Source organism: Zootoca vivipara, chromosome 15 (assembly GCF_965207765.1).
Source record: "Zootoca vivipara chromosome 15, rZooViv2.hap1.1, whole genome shotgun sequence".
Lineage (NCBI taxonomy): Eukaryota > Metazoa > Chordata > Lepidosauria > Squamata > Lacertidae > Zootoca > Zootoca vivipara.
In genome coordinates this window covers 4,869,373-4,883,086 of record NC_142598.1, presented here as the reverse complement: position 1 = coordinate 4,883,086, position 13,714 = coordinate 4,869,373, and the positions used below count along the sequence as shown (strand labels likewise).

The 13,714-nt window shown below is 43.7% G+C and overlaps 1 protein-coding gene across 20 annotated transcripts in view; it reads left to right on the top strand.

Moving 5' to 3' along the window:
* Positions 1 to 938: 938 nt before the first annotated feature.
* Positions 939 to 13,714, top strand: part of HUWE1 (HECT, UBA and WWE domain containing E3 ubiquitin protein ligase 1) — a 105,373-nt gene continuing 92,597 nt past the window's right edge. For 16 of the 20 annotated variants that reach the window (XM_088658352.1, XM_088658347.1, XM_088658359.1 and 13 more), the window contains exons 1-2: positions 1,018 to 1,155; positions 3,173 to 3,316. The gene's annotated coding sequence lies outside the window, so the exon portion shown is untranslated. Of the gene's footprint in view, positions 1,156 to 3,172; positions 3,317 to 13,714 lie in introns of all 20 variants that reach the window. The other 4 variants (XM_088658360.1, XM_088658358.1, XM_088658357.1 and 1 more) reach the window with 4 other exon arrangements.

Here is a 13,714-nt window from a genome sequence, read left to right as displayed (position 1 = left end):
AATCAAGCGGTGTGTTAATTTTAAGAAACAGAATATATATACAGTATATAGAATGAGAACAGCTCGTAAAGGGCAAGCCACCCCCCCCTACACTATCAACACCCGCAAAAACTTCCATTCGCGGCAGCTTCAATAAGCAGAAGCTAACAGTGTAGCAGGCTCTCGCGAGAGTTCTGCCCACTTCCCGCGTGATTACGGGAGCGGAAGAAAACCCGTCGCTCCTTCCCTCGTGCGCAGAATTGCTGAACAATCTGTCACGTTCTTTTAGTTCCCTGTTCCCGCGAGATTTCGTGGCTGGAGCTATGCGCGCCACTCAGCCCTTTCCTCACAGGAGCAGCCAGCAAATACGGACTTCCGCGTGACGTCATTCTCGCATATCGTGATATTTCGCCTCAGCTGTCCCCATACGCTGAAGCTCAGGTAGACAGATCTCGTGACCAGATCTGCGAGCTCTCGCGGGAGCTTCCTCGAGATGCCAATCCCCTTCCCCAACTCCATATCCCTTTATGGCGCCACATCTCAACCATAACCGAAGACATGTATGTATCTTAGGAGTTTCGTCCTTAGAAGCAAAGGACTGCTACCTGCGTGATTTTATTCTCCAAATCTCGTGAGGTTTCCAATAAGCAAAAGTAGGAGGAGACAGTCTGTCAGGAGAATTGCTCGAACTCTCGCGTGTCTTCAGGTTCTCGTGTGGAATATTTTGCCTCAGTTTTTACGGCAAGTATCGCGATAAACGCTCTTGTTAACTAGCTACTTTCCGAGGTCATGGACCTGCGGCAGAATAGGAAAAGAACTCTACCCTGTTTCCCGCCGTCTCATCCCTAGAAGTAACATCCTTCACCAGAGGCGGAACGTCACCGAAATCTCGCGTGATTTCAACTTCCTCTTTCGAGTTTCACGTCTCGCAGGAAGCTGCCTTCTCATTGTATCGCGAGACTGTACTTTCCGCCATAACTTGCTTCGCCCTCCTCCCGCAGTTCTCGTGGGCTCTTGTGTTTTCTCAGATATCGCGTCTCTTCCTCCCTCCCTACCGGTGGCGAGTTCTCGCGCGACCTGGCTAGGGCTGAGGCTCAGGGGCTGCTGTTAAGATGGCGGCGGCGGGAGGCAACGGGGTACGGCATTGACACCCCCTCCATTTCTGTCCCGGAGCAGGTACCCATGTTTTTGGGCGGGGAACGGGAGAGCGGCAGCTGCGGAGGAGGGGACCCGTTGGGGAAAGGCCCGAGGCGGGAGACGCTCTTGGGTTACGGGAAGAGCGGTGTGCGCTGAGGCGGGACAATGGGGCCTGGCTTTTCCCCGTGGGGAAAGGGCGGCGGTGGTTGGAGTCAGGAGGGAGGGGGGGCGGGCGGTTCTGCCTTGGCCTTTCCGTCAACTGGGACCTCGGTTCCAAGAGGGGAAGGAGTACGTCTCTTCCTACTAGGAGGCACTTCCTAAATCTCAACCCCCCCCAACCCCCGCAGAAGCAGCTCTGTGAGCCCAAGAGAGTGGAGTGGGCCTTATAACCCTTCACGCCCTTCCTACTCGCCTCAAGTAGGGCTTCATCCCCTCCGCTCCTCGGTAGACATTTAATCTATAGTCGCATCTCGTGAGGCAAGCCGGTATTTTCCGGTTTGATACAGGGAGCTCTGTCGTTTATGCAAGAAAACAAGTCTGGTAAACATCCCGTTGAATTCATTAGGAAACATTGCAGAGGATGCTCATAATTGCAACCTTGACCTGCAGTTTCCTTTGGGTCTAATTTCATAACCTAAGGATAGATCCACACCATTGATTGAAAGCACATGACTTTTCCCAAAGAACTCTGGGAACGGTAGTTTCTGCCTCACAGAAATACAATTCCCAGAACCATTAATGAAACCTTAGTTCCCAGGACTCTGAGGGAAGTCATGTGTTTTAAATGTACAATATGGTGTGGATCTGGCCTAATTGGCAGGTAATTTTTCTTGTTTCTTCTCTCCTCATAGGTGTAGGGCTACTTACACCTTTTGTCCTGGTACAAAGGGAACTTTGGGCACCCATTCCACCTGTTCCTGTAAACTTGTTATGATAAAATTGCCCTTCCCATTGGTATATTAGTTTATTCTTATAAGAAGTCTGGGAAAGATTGGGGTTCTTATTTGTCCCTTTACCTGGTAGTTCCAAGCATCTTTGGAGTACCATTTATACGTGCTACATCAGTCTTGATTCCTATTTTCCTGGACAGAAAAATTATTGGGATATAAGCAAGATGTGTTCACACAGATGAGAAAAACTATTATCTGAGTCAGCACAAATGACCCAAATTGAATAGCACATTTCATTCACATTAAGTAAGCCTTTTATTTTAAATGTATACTGTATAGACTCTGGTAGTTTTTATACCAGAGAGCCTAAAAATGCAAGCACAGATTTAACTCTTACCCAGGAGCTTATGTTGCTCCTAGCCTCTGAGAAGTATCAGTATAGTTCTAAGTTCTTTTAAAATATATTTTCATATGATGCAGATGAGTTAATCCATGACACTATGGTCCCATTATGGTTTCATAGGTGGAGTTTACTCATTTTTCAGTAGGAATAGATATTGCTGGCAAGCAAAGTTGGGCACCTTATGGCATGGTTCTGGCAAGATAAGAAAATTCATGATCAGTTTCACAAATTGATTAATTTTAGTTGATATGGCCATATTTGTCTCTGGAAACTTGCTTCCTAAGGATGCACAAGCTGACCATTTAATCTGAAAAAAGAAAAGAAATGGAGCCTTTGGGGAAATAGTACACAATGTAGAGCAAAAGTTGGTCATTTTAAAATTATGTAAAACTGTTACTTTACCCCACAGTAGAAGTAAAGATCCTGAAAGCTTGTTTCTGCTATTGTTTGTGCTAGATGCACAAAATGACAAAGTAATTTGCTGAGTTTACAGCATTTCTTAGTTCTGCTTGGCCAGTTCACTTTGGTGTGATTAGAGTGTCAAAATGGTCTTCCTATCAGTGAACTGTGCACCTCCTTGCTTGTACTCTTAAGTTGTCCTGCATTTAAGACAAATATCCTAGCCAAGGAGAGCTAGATTAGCAAAGTCCAAAACTATCCAGAGCTACCAGCCTGAATGTCTTTTCAGAAAACACCTGTCAGTACCTTGAGCTCTGCCTGCTTGAAGCCCAGTACAGTACTAACTTGTGTGATTTTGTTGCAGACCCTAAAATAGTCTGACATAAGTGGATTAGAGTGACTGTGAAACCAGAAGGTGTTACCCTTGGCTGACTAGGGTGAGGCAAAGGTGCCAGAACAGTGACTTGGATAGTAGACCAGGCCAAGTATGGATTGGCTGTGATTCCAGGTTAGTATTGAACTTTCTTTGTTTAATCCTGCTTCTCTTCAAGTGGTAGCGATTCCCTGAAATTTCCTTTTTCCTAAAAGGTACCCTCTGATCTCAGAACAACTCTTGTTTAAGAAAGGCTTCAGCTTCTAACCTTGGTTTGTATGGGGTTATGGCTGGTTGTTTATGTGGAGTGAATATAATTCTTTAGTGGAGTGGTCACGCCCCTTCTTTTATCTTGTCCAAATGCAAATGGTAGCCTTATTTGCTGCATTAGAACTATTACTGTGCACCAGTTATTCTTTCACTTAAATACTGTGACAGAAACCCACAAACATGTATGGTACAATTCTGCATCTGTTGTTGCTACTTAAGAGTGTCATCTGAGGCTGAAGAGGCAACTTGTCCCAAGCCATATACAAATAGTTTGTTTGCATACCAAAAATCCTGACCACAGACGCCAAATTTGGTAATGGGAGTTGATACTGCTTTCTCTATTCTTTCTGTGTAGAGGGCTGCAAAACTAGGGCTTCAAAAACCCACATTGATTTTTCAAAGCTTATTGAAAAGAGTGCTCGGTTGGTAGAGCATGAGACTCTTAATCTCAGGGCCATGGGTTCAAGCCTCATGTTGGGCAAAATATTCCTGCATTGCAGTGGGTTGGACTAGACCAGGGGTGTCAAATTCAAATTCATCGGGGGCCGCATCAGCAGTTTGGTCACCCTCAAAGGGCCGGTTGTATCTGTAGGACTATGTGTCCACTCTTTATTATCATAAATTATTGCCACTGCATTCAATTATTACTGTTTTTTGTAATAATGTAAGTAATAACTAGCTCTGAAAGCAGAAACATAGTCAGAATAATGGCAAGTAGATATTCAAATGTACAATTATTGTACAATTTATTGAAAAATGATTTTTGGTAACTGCACTGGGTGGTGGAGGTTCGCTAGGGTTTCATGCAGGACCTTTGCGGAGCTACTAGTACCTGGAGATGCTGGGGTCCTTCTGCATGCAGGACAGATGTTCTGCCAGTGAGCCACCACCCTTCACCAAAGGGACTGGCTGAGGTTGACTCACTGGAGCTGCTCTCCTGGTTCCAGGGTTTAAGGGCCAGAAGTATAAAGCAGCATCCTATGTTTCTGAGGAGAGGGAGAGGGAGGGGAGGGAGGAAGGAAGGAAGGAAGAAAAGAGGGAGCAGGAGGGAGAGAGGAAGGAAAGAGGGGAGAGAAAGAAGAGTAGGAAATAAGGAAGGGAATAAAGAAGGAAAGAAAAAGAAAGAGGGAGAGAAGACGGAAAGGGAGAAAGAAGGAAGGAAGTAGAGGGAAAGAAAGAATAAGAATGAGGGAGAGGAAGAAAGATGGGAAGGACAGAAGGAAGGAAGGAAGGAAGGAAGGAAGGAAGGAAGGAAGGAAGGAAGAAAAGAGGGAGCAGGAGGGAGAGAGGAAGGAAAGAGGTGAGAGAAAGAAGAGTAGGAAAGAAGGAATAAATAAGGAAAGAAAAAGAAAGAGGGAGAGATGACAGAGATAAAGAAGGAAGGAAGGAGAGAGAAAGAAAGAATAAGAACGAGAGAGGAAGAAAGAAAGGGAAGGGGGGGGTCGCCGCCTTGATTCAGTGCCAGAAAAGAGCGCGAAGGGACCCAGGGGCAAAAAGCATTTCCTGTGCAGCGTGAGGCAGCGGGTGTCCGTTTTAGGAGTAGTGCGTAAAGCCTCAGAGTTGCACGTTCGTGAGACTGAGCCACTGCTGAGCTCACGTTCATGAGGCTGAGCCGCGGCAGGAGGAGGAGGAGGTGAGGCAAGAGGAGGAGGAGGCGCCGTGCGGAGAGTCCCGAGCCTCTGGGACGCAGCAGTGCTCCGTAGCACTTTGAATCCTCCTCCTCCTCCACGCGGCGCTGCTGGGTGCTTTGTCTGTGCTTCAGCAGCAGCAGCAGCCGTTTCCAGGCGCCGAGCCGTGGCAGGAGGAGGAGGATTCAAAGTGCTACAGAGCACTGCTGCGTCGCAGAGGCTCGGGACTCTCCGTGCGTCGCGTCGCTTCAGCAGCAAGGTCCCGCTGCTGGGTCCCGCTGGCTGGGGCGCTCGGCGGGCCACATGATGAGGTCTGGCGGGCCGGATTTGGCCCCCGGGCCTTGTGTTTGACACCCGTGGACTAGACCCTTACGGTCCCTTCCAACTCTACAATTCTGTGATTCAACTAAGTAGGAATGGTTAAACTTTTAATGTTTGCTTTAGCTTCTCCTTGTTGCTTTATTTTAAAGATCTTGTTCACTGCTTATGTCTACAAATATTGGACACTTTAGTGTAATTATTACAGCTTGACTTCCAAATCACATATTTTCATTAACATTCTCATCAGTTTTAGATCTTAGTTCAATGTGGTTTTGCTGCATTAGACCAAACTTGATTAGTCCAGTATTTTCTATAGAGACTAGCCAGAGGTCTGTGGAAACTTGCAAGCATTGTACAAAAGTGATGACAATGCCTTATTTATCTCAACATCTGTTGTTGGAATATATATTGCTTCTATGTTGAGGTTCTGTTTAGCTGTTGTGGCAAATAATTTTCTTCCTTGATGCATCCCTTATTGATGTAATGCAGAGTACTTTCTCCCATTGCTGAATGATTTTCCAAATATTTCTATGTTGCAGTAATATGCATTTGTTACTGTGTAGCTGTGTGCGTTGTTGATGATAAGCATTTGTTCAAGGCTCTTGAGCGTTCAGAGCATTTCACATACTTATATCCTTGCAATAGGTAGATGTTATTATCCCTTTATTGCTTGAGGCTGAGAATTCATAGCTTGCCTACAGGTTCATTGGCAGAGGTGAGATTCCAGGCAGGGACTTCCTCGCTCATAGTTCTGTCTCTGAATGGCTGTACTTTGTTAGTAAATATTTTTTTGGGTAAAGTGGATATTTGGTAGTATTTCTATCCCCCACTGTGATTGCTGTATTGACTTTAAAGTAAGAAAGGCAAGATTGATTGATTCTGCATGGCAGTTCACACAACTCATGATCTCCAGTGGCATTTATAACATCTTCTAATCTAACAGGTGCAAGGAAATTTTAATTAAATGAGTGCAAGTTAGGGTTATTGAGTGATGTATTTCATGCAGGAGAATATTCTAAAGTCCTTGGCTATCCCTAAGGAGAGTGAATAATAATAAATATATTAAACCATAATTCTCCTGTATTGTGTGTGTATCCTCTGGAACATTTGGTCCTTGTTTCTTTTTGTAGGCAACAACTAGGTTAGATATTTCATAATCACCCATGGTGTATTCAGCACTTGGGAATGCGAATTTTTGCTTAATAGATTTCTTTGGGTCTTTGAAAGGCATTATGATTCGACACCTGGAGATCTAGTGTCCAACCTACTCCAACTATCTATCAAATCATTTAACTTTCTGTGTTTTTCAAATTTATCCTGAAATAATTCAACTGGATCTAGTGCTTTTAGAGAGCTCTTGGTGTTTACATATTACTCATTCATAAGTGTGAGGGCAGACCAGTTTTTTCTTTTTGTAAGATTCCAGTAGCCCTGCTTTGATTCACCATATGTTGACAGACTGGATATATGACCTGAAGGCTTTGTTTAAGGTTCTGGAAGGTATATGTATGTCAATTACCCTGTGACAGCTAGAAATAAAGTATTTGGGGATGTGTCCCAGGTGTTTTTGAGCATAATAAAATGTGCTATATTTATATATTATCTAGTGCTGTCTTGGGACTTACGACTGATAATGTATTACAGCTATCAAAAGTTTCCTTTCCTGTATGTACACAGCATAAATTGCAGAACTAGTTGCTCCATTTGTTGATCAGATGATTATCTCAAACGTACAAATAAGTCCACAGATCTTAGCATCTTAAGATCTAACCACCTCTTTCTCTAGCTGATACTATGTTTCTCAACATAGGCCATTAGAGAAGGGCCAAAGTATACATGTTGGCCTTGCTGTTACCATGACTGAGGAAACTGACGACTTGATGTTTTTGTTTTGTTTTTTACACGTATTAGTAATGGTTATTTTGTGCATGTTAGCTACTTTTATTCTGAGTTCTGTATAAATGGCTTCTTGGCTTAAGAGCTACAATATCCCTGTCAGAGCCAGTTTTGCCCTCTGTCTCAGAGACTTAATTTGATGTGTCATAATAGTAGAGTTGCTAAAACCTGATATACTTGTTGACCAGCTTAACACATCTGGCTGTTGGAGTGACTTGCAAACTAGCAAACAAATGTTCACAGTGAGGAGGTTAGCTCTGTCTTCTTTTTTGAAGTTCTCTCCTATTAAATCTCTCAGTTTCCATTGTTACTACATTATTCCAAGATGACCATTGGCCAAAATGCTCAAGTTACAGTGGTACCTTGATTTAAGAACACAATTGGTTCCGGAAGTCTGTACTTAACCTGAAGCGTACTAAACCTGAAGCAAACTTTCCCATTGAAAGTAATGGAAAGTGGATTAATCTGTTCCAGGCTGGTCCGTGGAGTACTTAAAGTACTCAAACCGAAGCGTACTTAAACCGAGGTATGACTGTATGTGTGATTGTAGCAGGATATAGGCTGTGGTAAAAAGCATTAGCCTCTTAGTTTACTGCATGTAGAGAATGTCTGAAAGTGTCACTATGCTAAACTGTACAAGCCATGTGAAACAGCTTAAAATATTTATTTCAGGCTTCATTGTTTGCCTAGATCTGTGCGAATACAGTGCAATTGTCAGGAGATAGATATTCTCTTAGATGGCCGTGTCTATTTACTCATAACCAAGTAAGATTGTCTTCTATTATTGATACCTTTGTATACAGCACCCTGAAAAATGCTTTTGAGGGGCGGTATATAAATTCCACATATGGTTGTAACCATTGTTTCCTGAGACAGACTTATGCCAACAACATGTATCCAGCATCATCTGCTCAAGCGGGACAGGTTTCCACTTGTGCAGTAGGACTGCCTCTTCCTCTCTTTGTCAATCCTATAGATGGTTTTGCTGAATTGTACTGGATTTTAGAACTTCTGTCAGGGTTTTGTTAATATGCTGAAATACCAAAAATTATTGTATATTGTTGTGGCTATGCTGGGATGTAAGATGGATTGTGGTGGCACTTTTCCATTCAAATTGTAGTGTAAACCTTTATTTCCTTAGCTGTGCCACTTACTGAATGTTTGGCCTTGGTTGAATTGTTCTGCCATGTATCAGCTCCATCTCCTGTCTTGTTTATACTACAGTGGTACCTCTGGTTAAGAATGTAATTTGTTCCGGAGGTCCGTTATTAACCTGAAATTGTTCTTAACCTGAAGCACCACTTTAGCTAATGGGGCCTCCTGCTGCTGCCGTGCCGCCACAGCACGATTTCTGTTCTCACCCTGAAGCAAAGTTCTTAACCTGAGGTACTATTTCTTTGTTAGCAGAGTTTGTAACCTGAAGCGTTTGTAACCCGAGGTACCCACTGTACATAGTTCCAGAGTGAAGTGATTTGTTGACCTTCTTTCTAAAATGTAGGGATGCAGAATTCTGAAGAAACTTAAATATTATGGCAAGCTAAGAAGAAATCTCATTAAGAACCTAGCAAGGTGAACTTTTGGAGTACATGAAATCCAGAATATGGTGCTAAATTCACTAACAGAAAAAAAAGAATTGCAAGAGATGTTAATCTGAAAGTGGTAGAGAATGAATGAATGAATCTCTATTTGCATCAGCCATCAGTCATAGCAATAAAACAATATGATATACAAAGAATAGATTTTAATTGAGTGGTAGAGACATGGAACCCTATCTCTCTTTCACTTGATATTGGACAGATTTGCTAACACTGGTAGTCATGGGTAGTTATACATTTTGAATCTGAAAGAAATCACTTCACACAACAGATCATAGAAACTTCCTTTGTATCATCTGCACCAAGCAGATGTATGGCAGAGGTTGAACCAGATAAGTGAATTATGCTATTTAAAACGAATTCTTACCTTTTCTCAAGAGGCAAGTTTGCAGAGTAGTTCCACTTGTTATGAAACTTTGAATAAGAAAAGACCATGGATCATGTGTTTACTAAACACAGCACTTGTGCTGTAGATCAGCTATTTTCACCCACCCCCAATGTTTTGGGGAATCCTGTGCTTTCAGTTGGAGCTTATCAAGGATTAAAGAGAAGATCACAATGTGCAGCCATAGTCTGGTGTTAAGTGTGCGCGCATTCTAAGTCTTCTACTGTGCACCGAATTTCTATGATTGATGTTCAGGAGTTCCAAGAAGGTAGAACACTTTTGAAAACAGCAAGACTTCTTAATTCTTCTGATGAGGTTTTTTTGAACTTCAGCAACTACAATTTGTACCACTGAGACTTGCTTGGTCTTTGAGTAAAATTTAATAAGCCAACCAAAAGCTTTTGAGTGTTAGAAAAATCTATAACTTGAATCAGAAATGTCAATTGATTTGAAGAAATGTCTGTTTCAGCAGTCTTTTTGAAGGAACACACTGCATAAAGAGGAATTAACATGGAAGCTTATATCTTTGAAACTGCATCAAGTTTTCACTCCCACACTGCAGTCCAGTTGACAGACATGCACTGTTTGATGTTAGCCTTCATTCTGATATTCTAATCCAGAGGTTTTAAACCTTTTTGAGTCCATGGCTCTTGACCAACTGCATTCTTTCTGTGGCACCTCTGAGGTTCAGAAGCCCAGTTACGTCACCACTTGCCTGCAGAGCTGGCAACCCCTCACCCCTTTTTGAACACCATCACTTGTGGAGTGTTCCCTCAGCCTCCTCTCTTCTCCCCTCTCCTTGGGAGTCCTTCGGGCAGCCACTGCTGCTGTCCCTGGTCCCTGAGCTGCCCCCTCCGCCCACCTAAAAGAGAGGTGCCTCCTCACACTGCCTCACAGGGGCCTGGGAAGAGGATGCCCCCAGCCGGAGTGGCCCAACAGAGTGGCCCAACAGAGACTAGCCAAAGTTAAATGTGAGGCCAGCACCTTACCTTGGGAGGAGGCAGCAAGCACTGCCAGGCCTGCATGGCAGAAAGGCACTGAGCACCAGGCACTCAGCTCCCTGGCAGGCCTTGCACACAGCAAGCACAAGAAAGGCCAGCACACTGCCTGCCTCCCTGCCCAGTCTCCCATTTGTCTGTCCATTCCCAACAGCAAGGGCTGGTGGACTGGCTGGCTGGGCTCCCTAGTCCGCTTATTTCCTTACTCCAAGGCCACCTCAGCTCCTGGCAACCAGCACCCCTTGGTCAGCCCCAGAGGCATCATTTATCTGGGGAGCTTATGGCCAGGACTGCTGCAACAAACAGCTGTGCAAGCCTTTGGGAGGCAGAGACTTGTGGGCATCAGAGGAGAGGGAGGGAAGGAGGCCAGTGTTGCCCGTGATACTCTTGACCATCATTCAAGGCACCCCAAGGTGTCATGGCACACTGGTTGAAAACCACTGTTCTAATCTAACAATCCAACACTTTCTGTGCTGGTTTGTTTTAAATGTCACTCACTGGGTTTTGGTTATCACCTGCAAGCTGATGGTGTTGAACCTTTACAGATCAGGTACACTATAGTTCCTGAAGCCATTTCAAGAAGAGTTAACAGTGCTTGGTCTCTGCTTATGTGGAGTTGCAGCGCAGGATGTGTAAACTTAGCCCAGAGGTCAGCAAACTCTTTCAGCAGACCTTGTGGGGGGCCGGACTATATATTTTTTTGGGGGGGGATGAATGAATTCCTATGCCCCACAAATAACCCAGAGATGCATTTTAAATAAAAGGACACATTCCACTCATGTAAAAACACGCTGGTTCCTGGACCATCTGTGGGCCGGATTTAGAAGGCAATTGGGCCGCGTCCAGCCCCCGGGCCTTAGTTTGCCTACCCATGACTTAAGCTCGGGGGTTCCTAAACTAAGGCCCGGGGGCCGGATGGGCCCGCGGACGGTCCGGGAATCAGCATGTTTTTACATGAGTAGAATGTGTCCTTTTATTTAAAATGTATCTCTGGGTTATTTGTGGGGCCTGCCTGATGTTTTTAGATGAGTAGAATGTGTCCTTTTATTTAAAATGCATCTCTGGGTTAGTTGTGGGGCATAGGAATTCGTTCATATTTTTTTTTCAAAATATAGTCCGGCCCCCCACAAGGTCTGAGGTGAAAAAGTTTGCTGACCCCTGAGCCTCTCCTTTGTAGCATGTCAGACCTCTATGTATGCTGCTGTTGCTTCAGTAGCTGGGGGCTACAATGAGTCACAACAGACAAGATGCAAAGGATGGTGCTGGGAGTTCCATCACTTGTGGACACTGTATGCCTTGATTTTGGTGATGTGTTATGTTTCATAAATGAAACTTAAACTCTAAGTTGTTGCAATGACTAAGCATGTGTATTACAGGTCTCATAGGAGTCTTAAGAGGAAATCTGGCAAGACATGCTAATCTTTTGGGATTTCCAGAGTATTTGCTGTAGTTAGCCTCTAGGGTTTCTCATCATTCTTATCTGAGTATTTTTGAACCTTCAAGTCAAGTACATGGATCTAATTCTGTCTTCATCTGGACTGTTTTTTGTTTGTTTTTTTGAAGTCTGAAGATTTGAGGCAACAGTGAACAGAGAACTTGTGGTACAGGTGCTTACTTTTTTGGAACCGTATTGCTGCAAACTGCAGGGCATCCATATCAGAATGCTTCCATGGTCGCTCTATAATTACTTATTTATACTTAGACCCCACCCTTCACCAAATGGTCCCAGGGTAGTAAGTACAATTGCAGTATAATAATAAAAGAAAACCACAGAAACAGCCACTATCAGAATAACAAGACAGCAGCACAGAACAGCAGCGTGCAGCAGTATAAAAGGAAGGAATGCATCCACTTAACAAAAAACCTGGGTAAAGAGGTACAGCTTTGCTCAGATCTTGCACATGGAAAGATAATGCATTGGGAAGAGAGAATGTCTTAGCCTAATGTTTCATCTACAGTGAACTTTTGATACGGGAGAGCATTCAAAATCTCAAGCTTACATTCCCAGCTAGAATGTACCTCTTGCTTTTCTTCTCCTTAGGGGGCCTTCATATAAACTCTGTAACAGAGGTTAGAAGCTCATGGATGGATTATGTATTTTATCCAGGAAATATAGTGGCTGCTCCAGTGGTCAGATAAGTCCTTTTTTTAAAGGCATGAATCCTGTGGAAATGACAGCGTTATTTTTGTTTTATAAACACTGGTTTGCTTGCAGAGGGTCCCTTGTTCAATCATCACTCAGGACAGTCTCTTTGACTTGAGAATCACCTACTCACAATTTTTGTGCTGGGCTAAAATTCAGTGTAATGCTTGTTATTTATGGTCCTCCTCAGTAGAACTGGAGACCAACTCTTTTCACATGTCCCTACCAAGATGTCTGAACATTGTTAACAAGTTAAAATGCCTAGAATGGCAGTGGGGCAGGGAGAGAAGAAAAATGTTAATTGTGTGCTGCACAATGGAAGTAATTAACATGGCTACCTAAAGTTGAGGATCTAAAATTCCCTAAGTGTACTACTAACTGGAGCTCCAGCCACACAGCACAGAGTGAATCCACATGCCTCTGCTCCCCCCACTAGCTCCAAAGCTAGAGAAGGACAACAGAGGAGCTTCTGTTGGGTCACCTGATCTTGTGCTGATGTTTACAGATGACGGATGAAGTTGAGGGCAAGATCCTGTCCTTTAAGGGAAAGTGCATGTCCTGGTGAATACAATTTTTTAGCTGACTATCATTGCTGCCCAAAATTTGTTGACCATTATTTATCTCCCATTTTGGGATATGAGTTGCTCACATGGCAAGTTCTTCATCAGTGCGCTATGCATTCTAATTTATTTCCTTTTGGCGGACAGGTTCATTCCCTCTCAGTTGCAGTGGACACTGGTTTCTCAAACTTGAACACTTCTTTAAACTAGGATTTGTGTAGATAGAACATCTGGCATGGATAGAGGATGGTAAAATGTTCTTCAGTTATGACTTCCACAAAGAGCAGGCCATATCTGATGTGTGTAGCCTACTTTTTCAGATTGTTACTTTTTAGGGCAGAAGAGAAAATGTTGTGCATGATTTATTCTTGTTAGTTTGAAAAAGCTAGTGAAACGCGCTGTAGCTAGCAGATGTTGGTGTTTTCATCTGTGCTGAATTTTTCTTGTACAGTGGAACCTCTGGTTGTGGACGTAATCCATGACAGAGGCACGTCCGCAACCCGCAGTACCGTGTCTGCACACGCGCGTGATGCGATTTGGCAATTCTGCGCATGCGCAAAGTTCAATTTAGCCTTCTGCACATTTGCAAGCAGTGAAACCCGGAAGTAACTCTTTCCGGTACTTCCGGGCTTCCCGCAGTACACAACCTGAAAACGCGTAACCCAAAGCGTCTGTAACCTGAGGTACCACTGTATCATGAAGAGAGATTGGGAGCCAACAGAAACCTTCATTAAGTT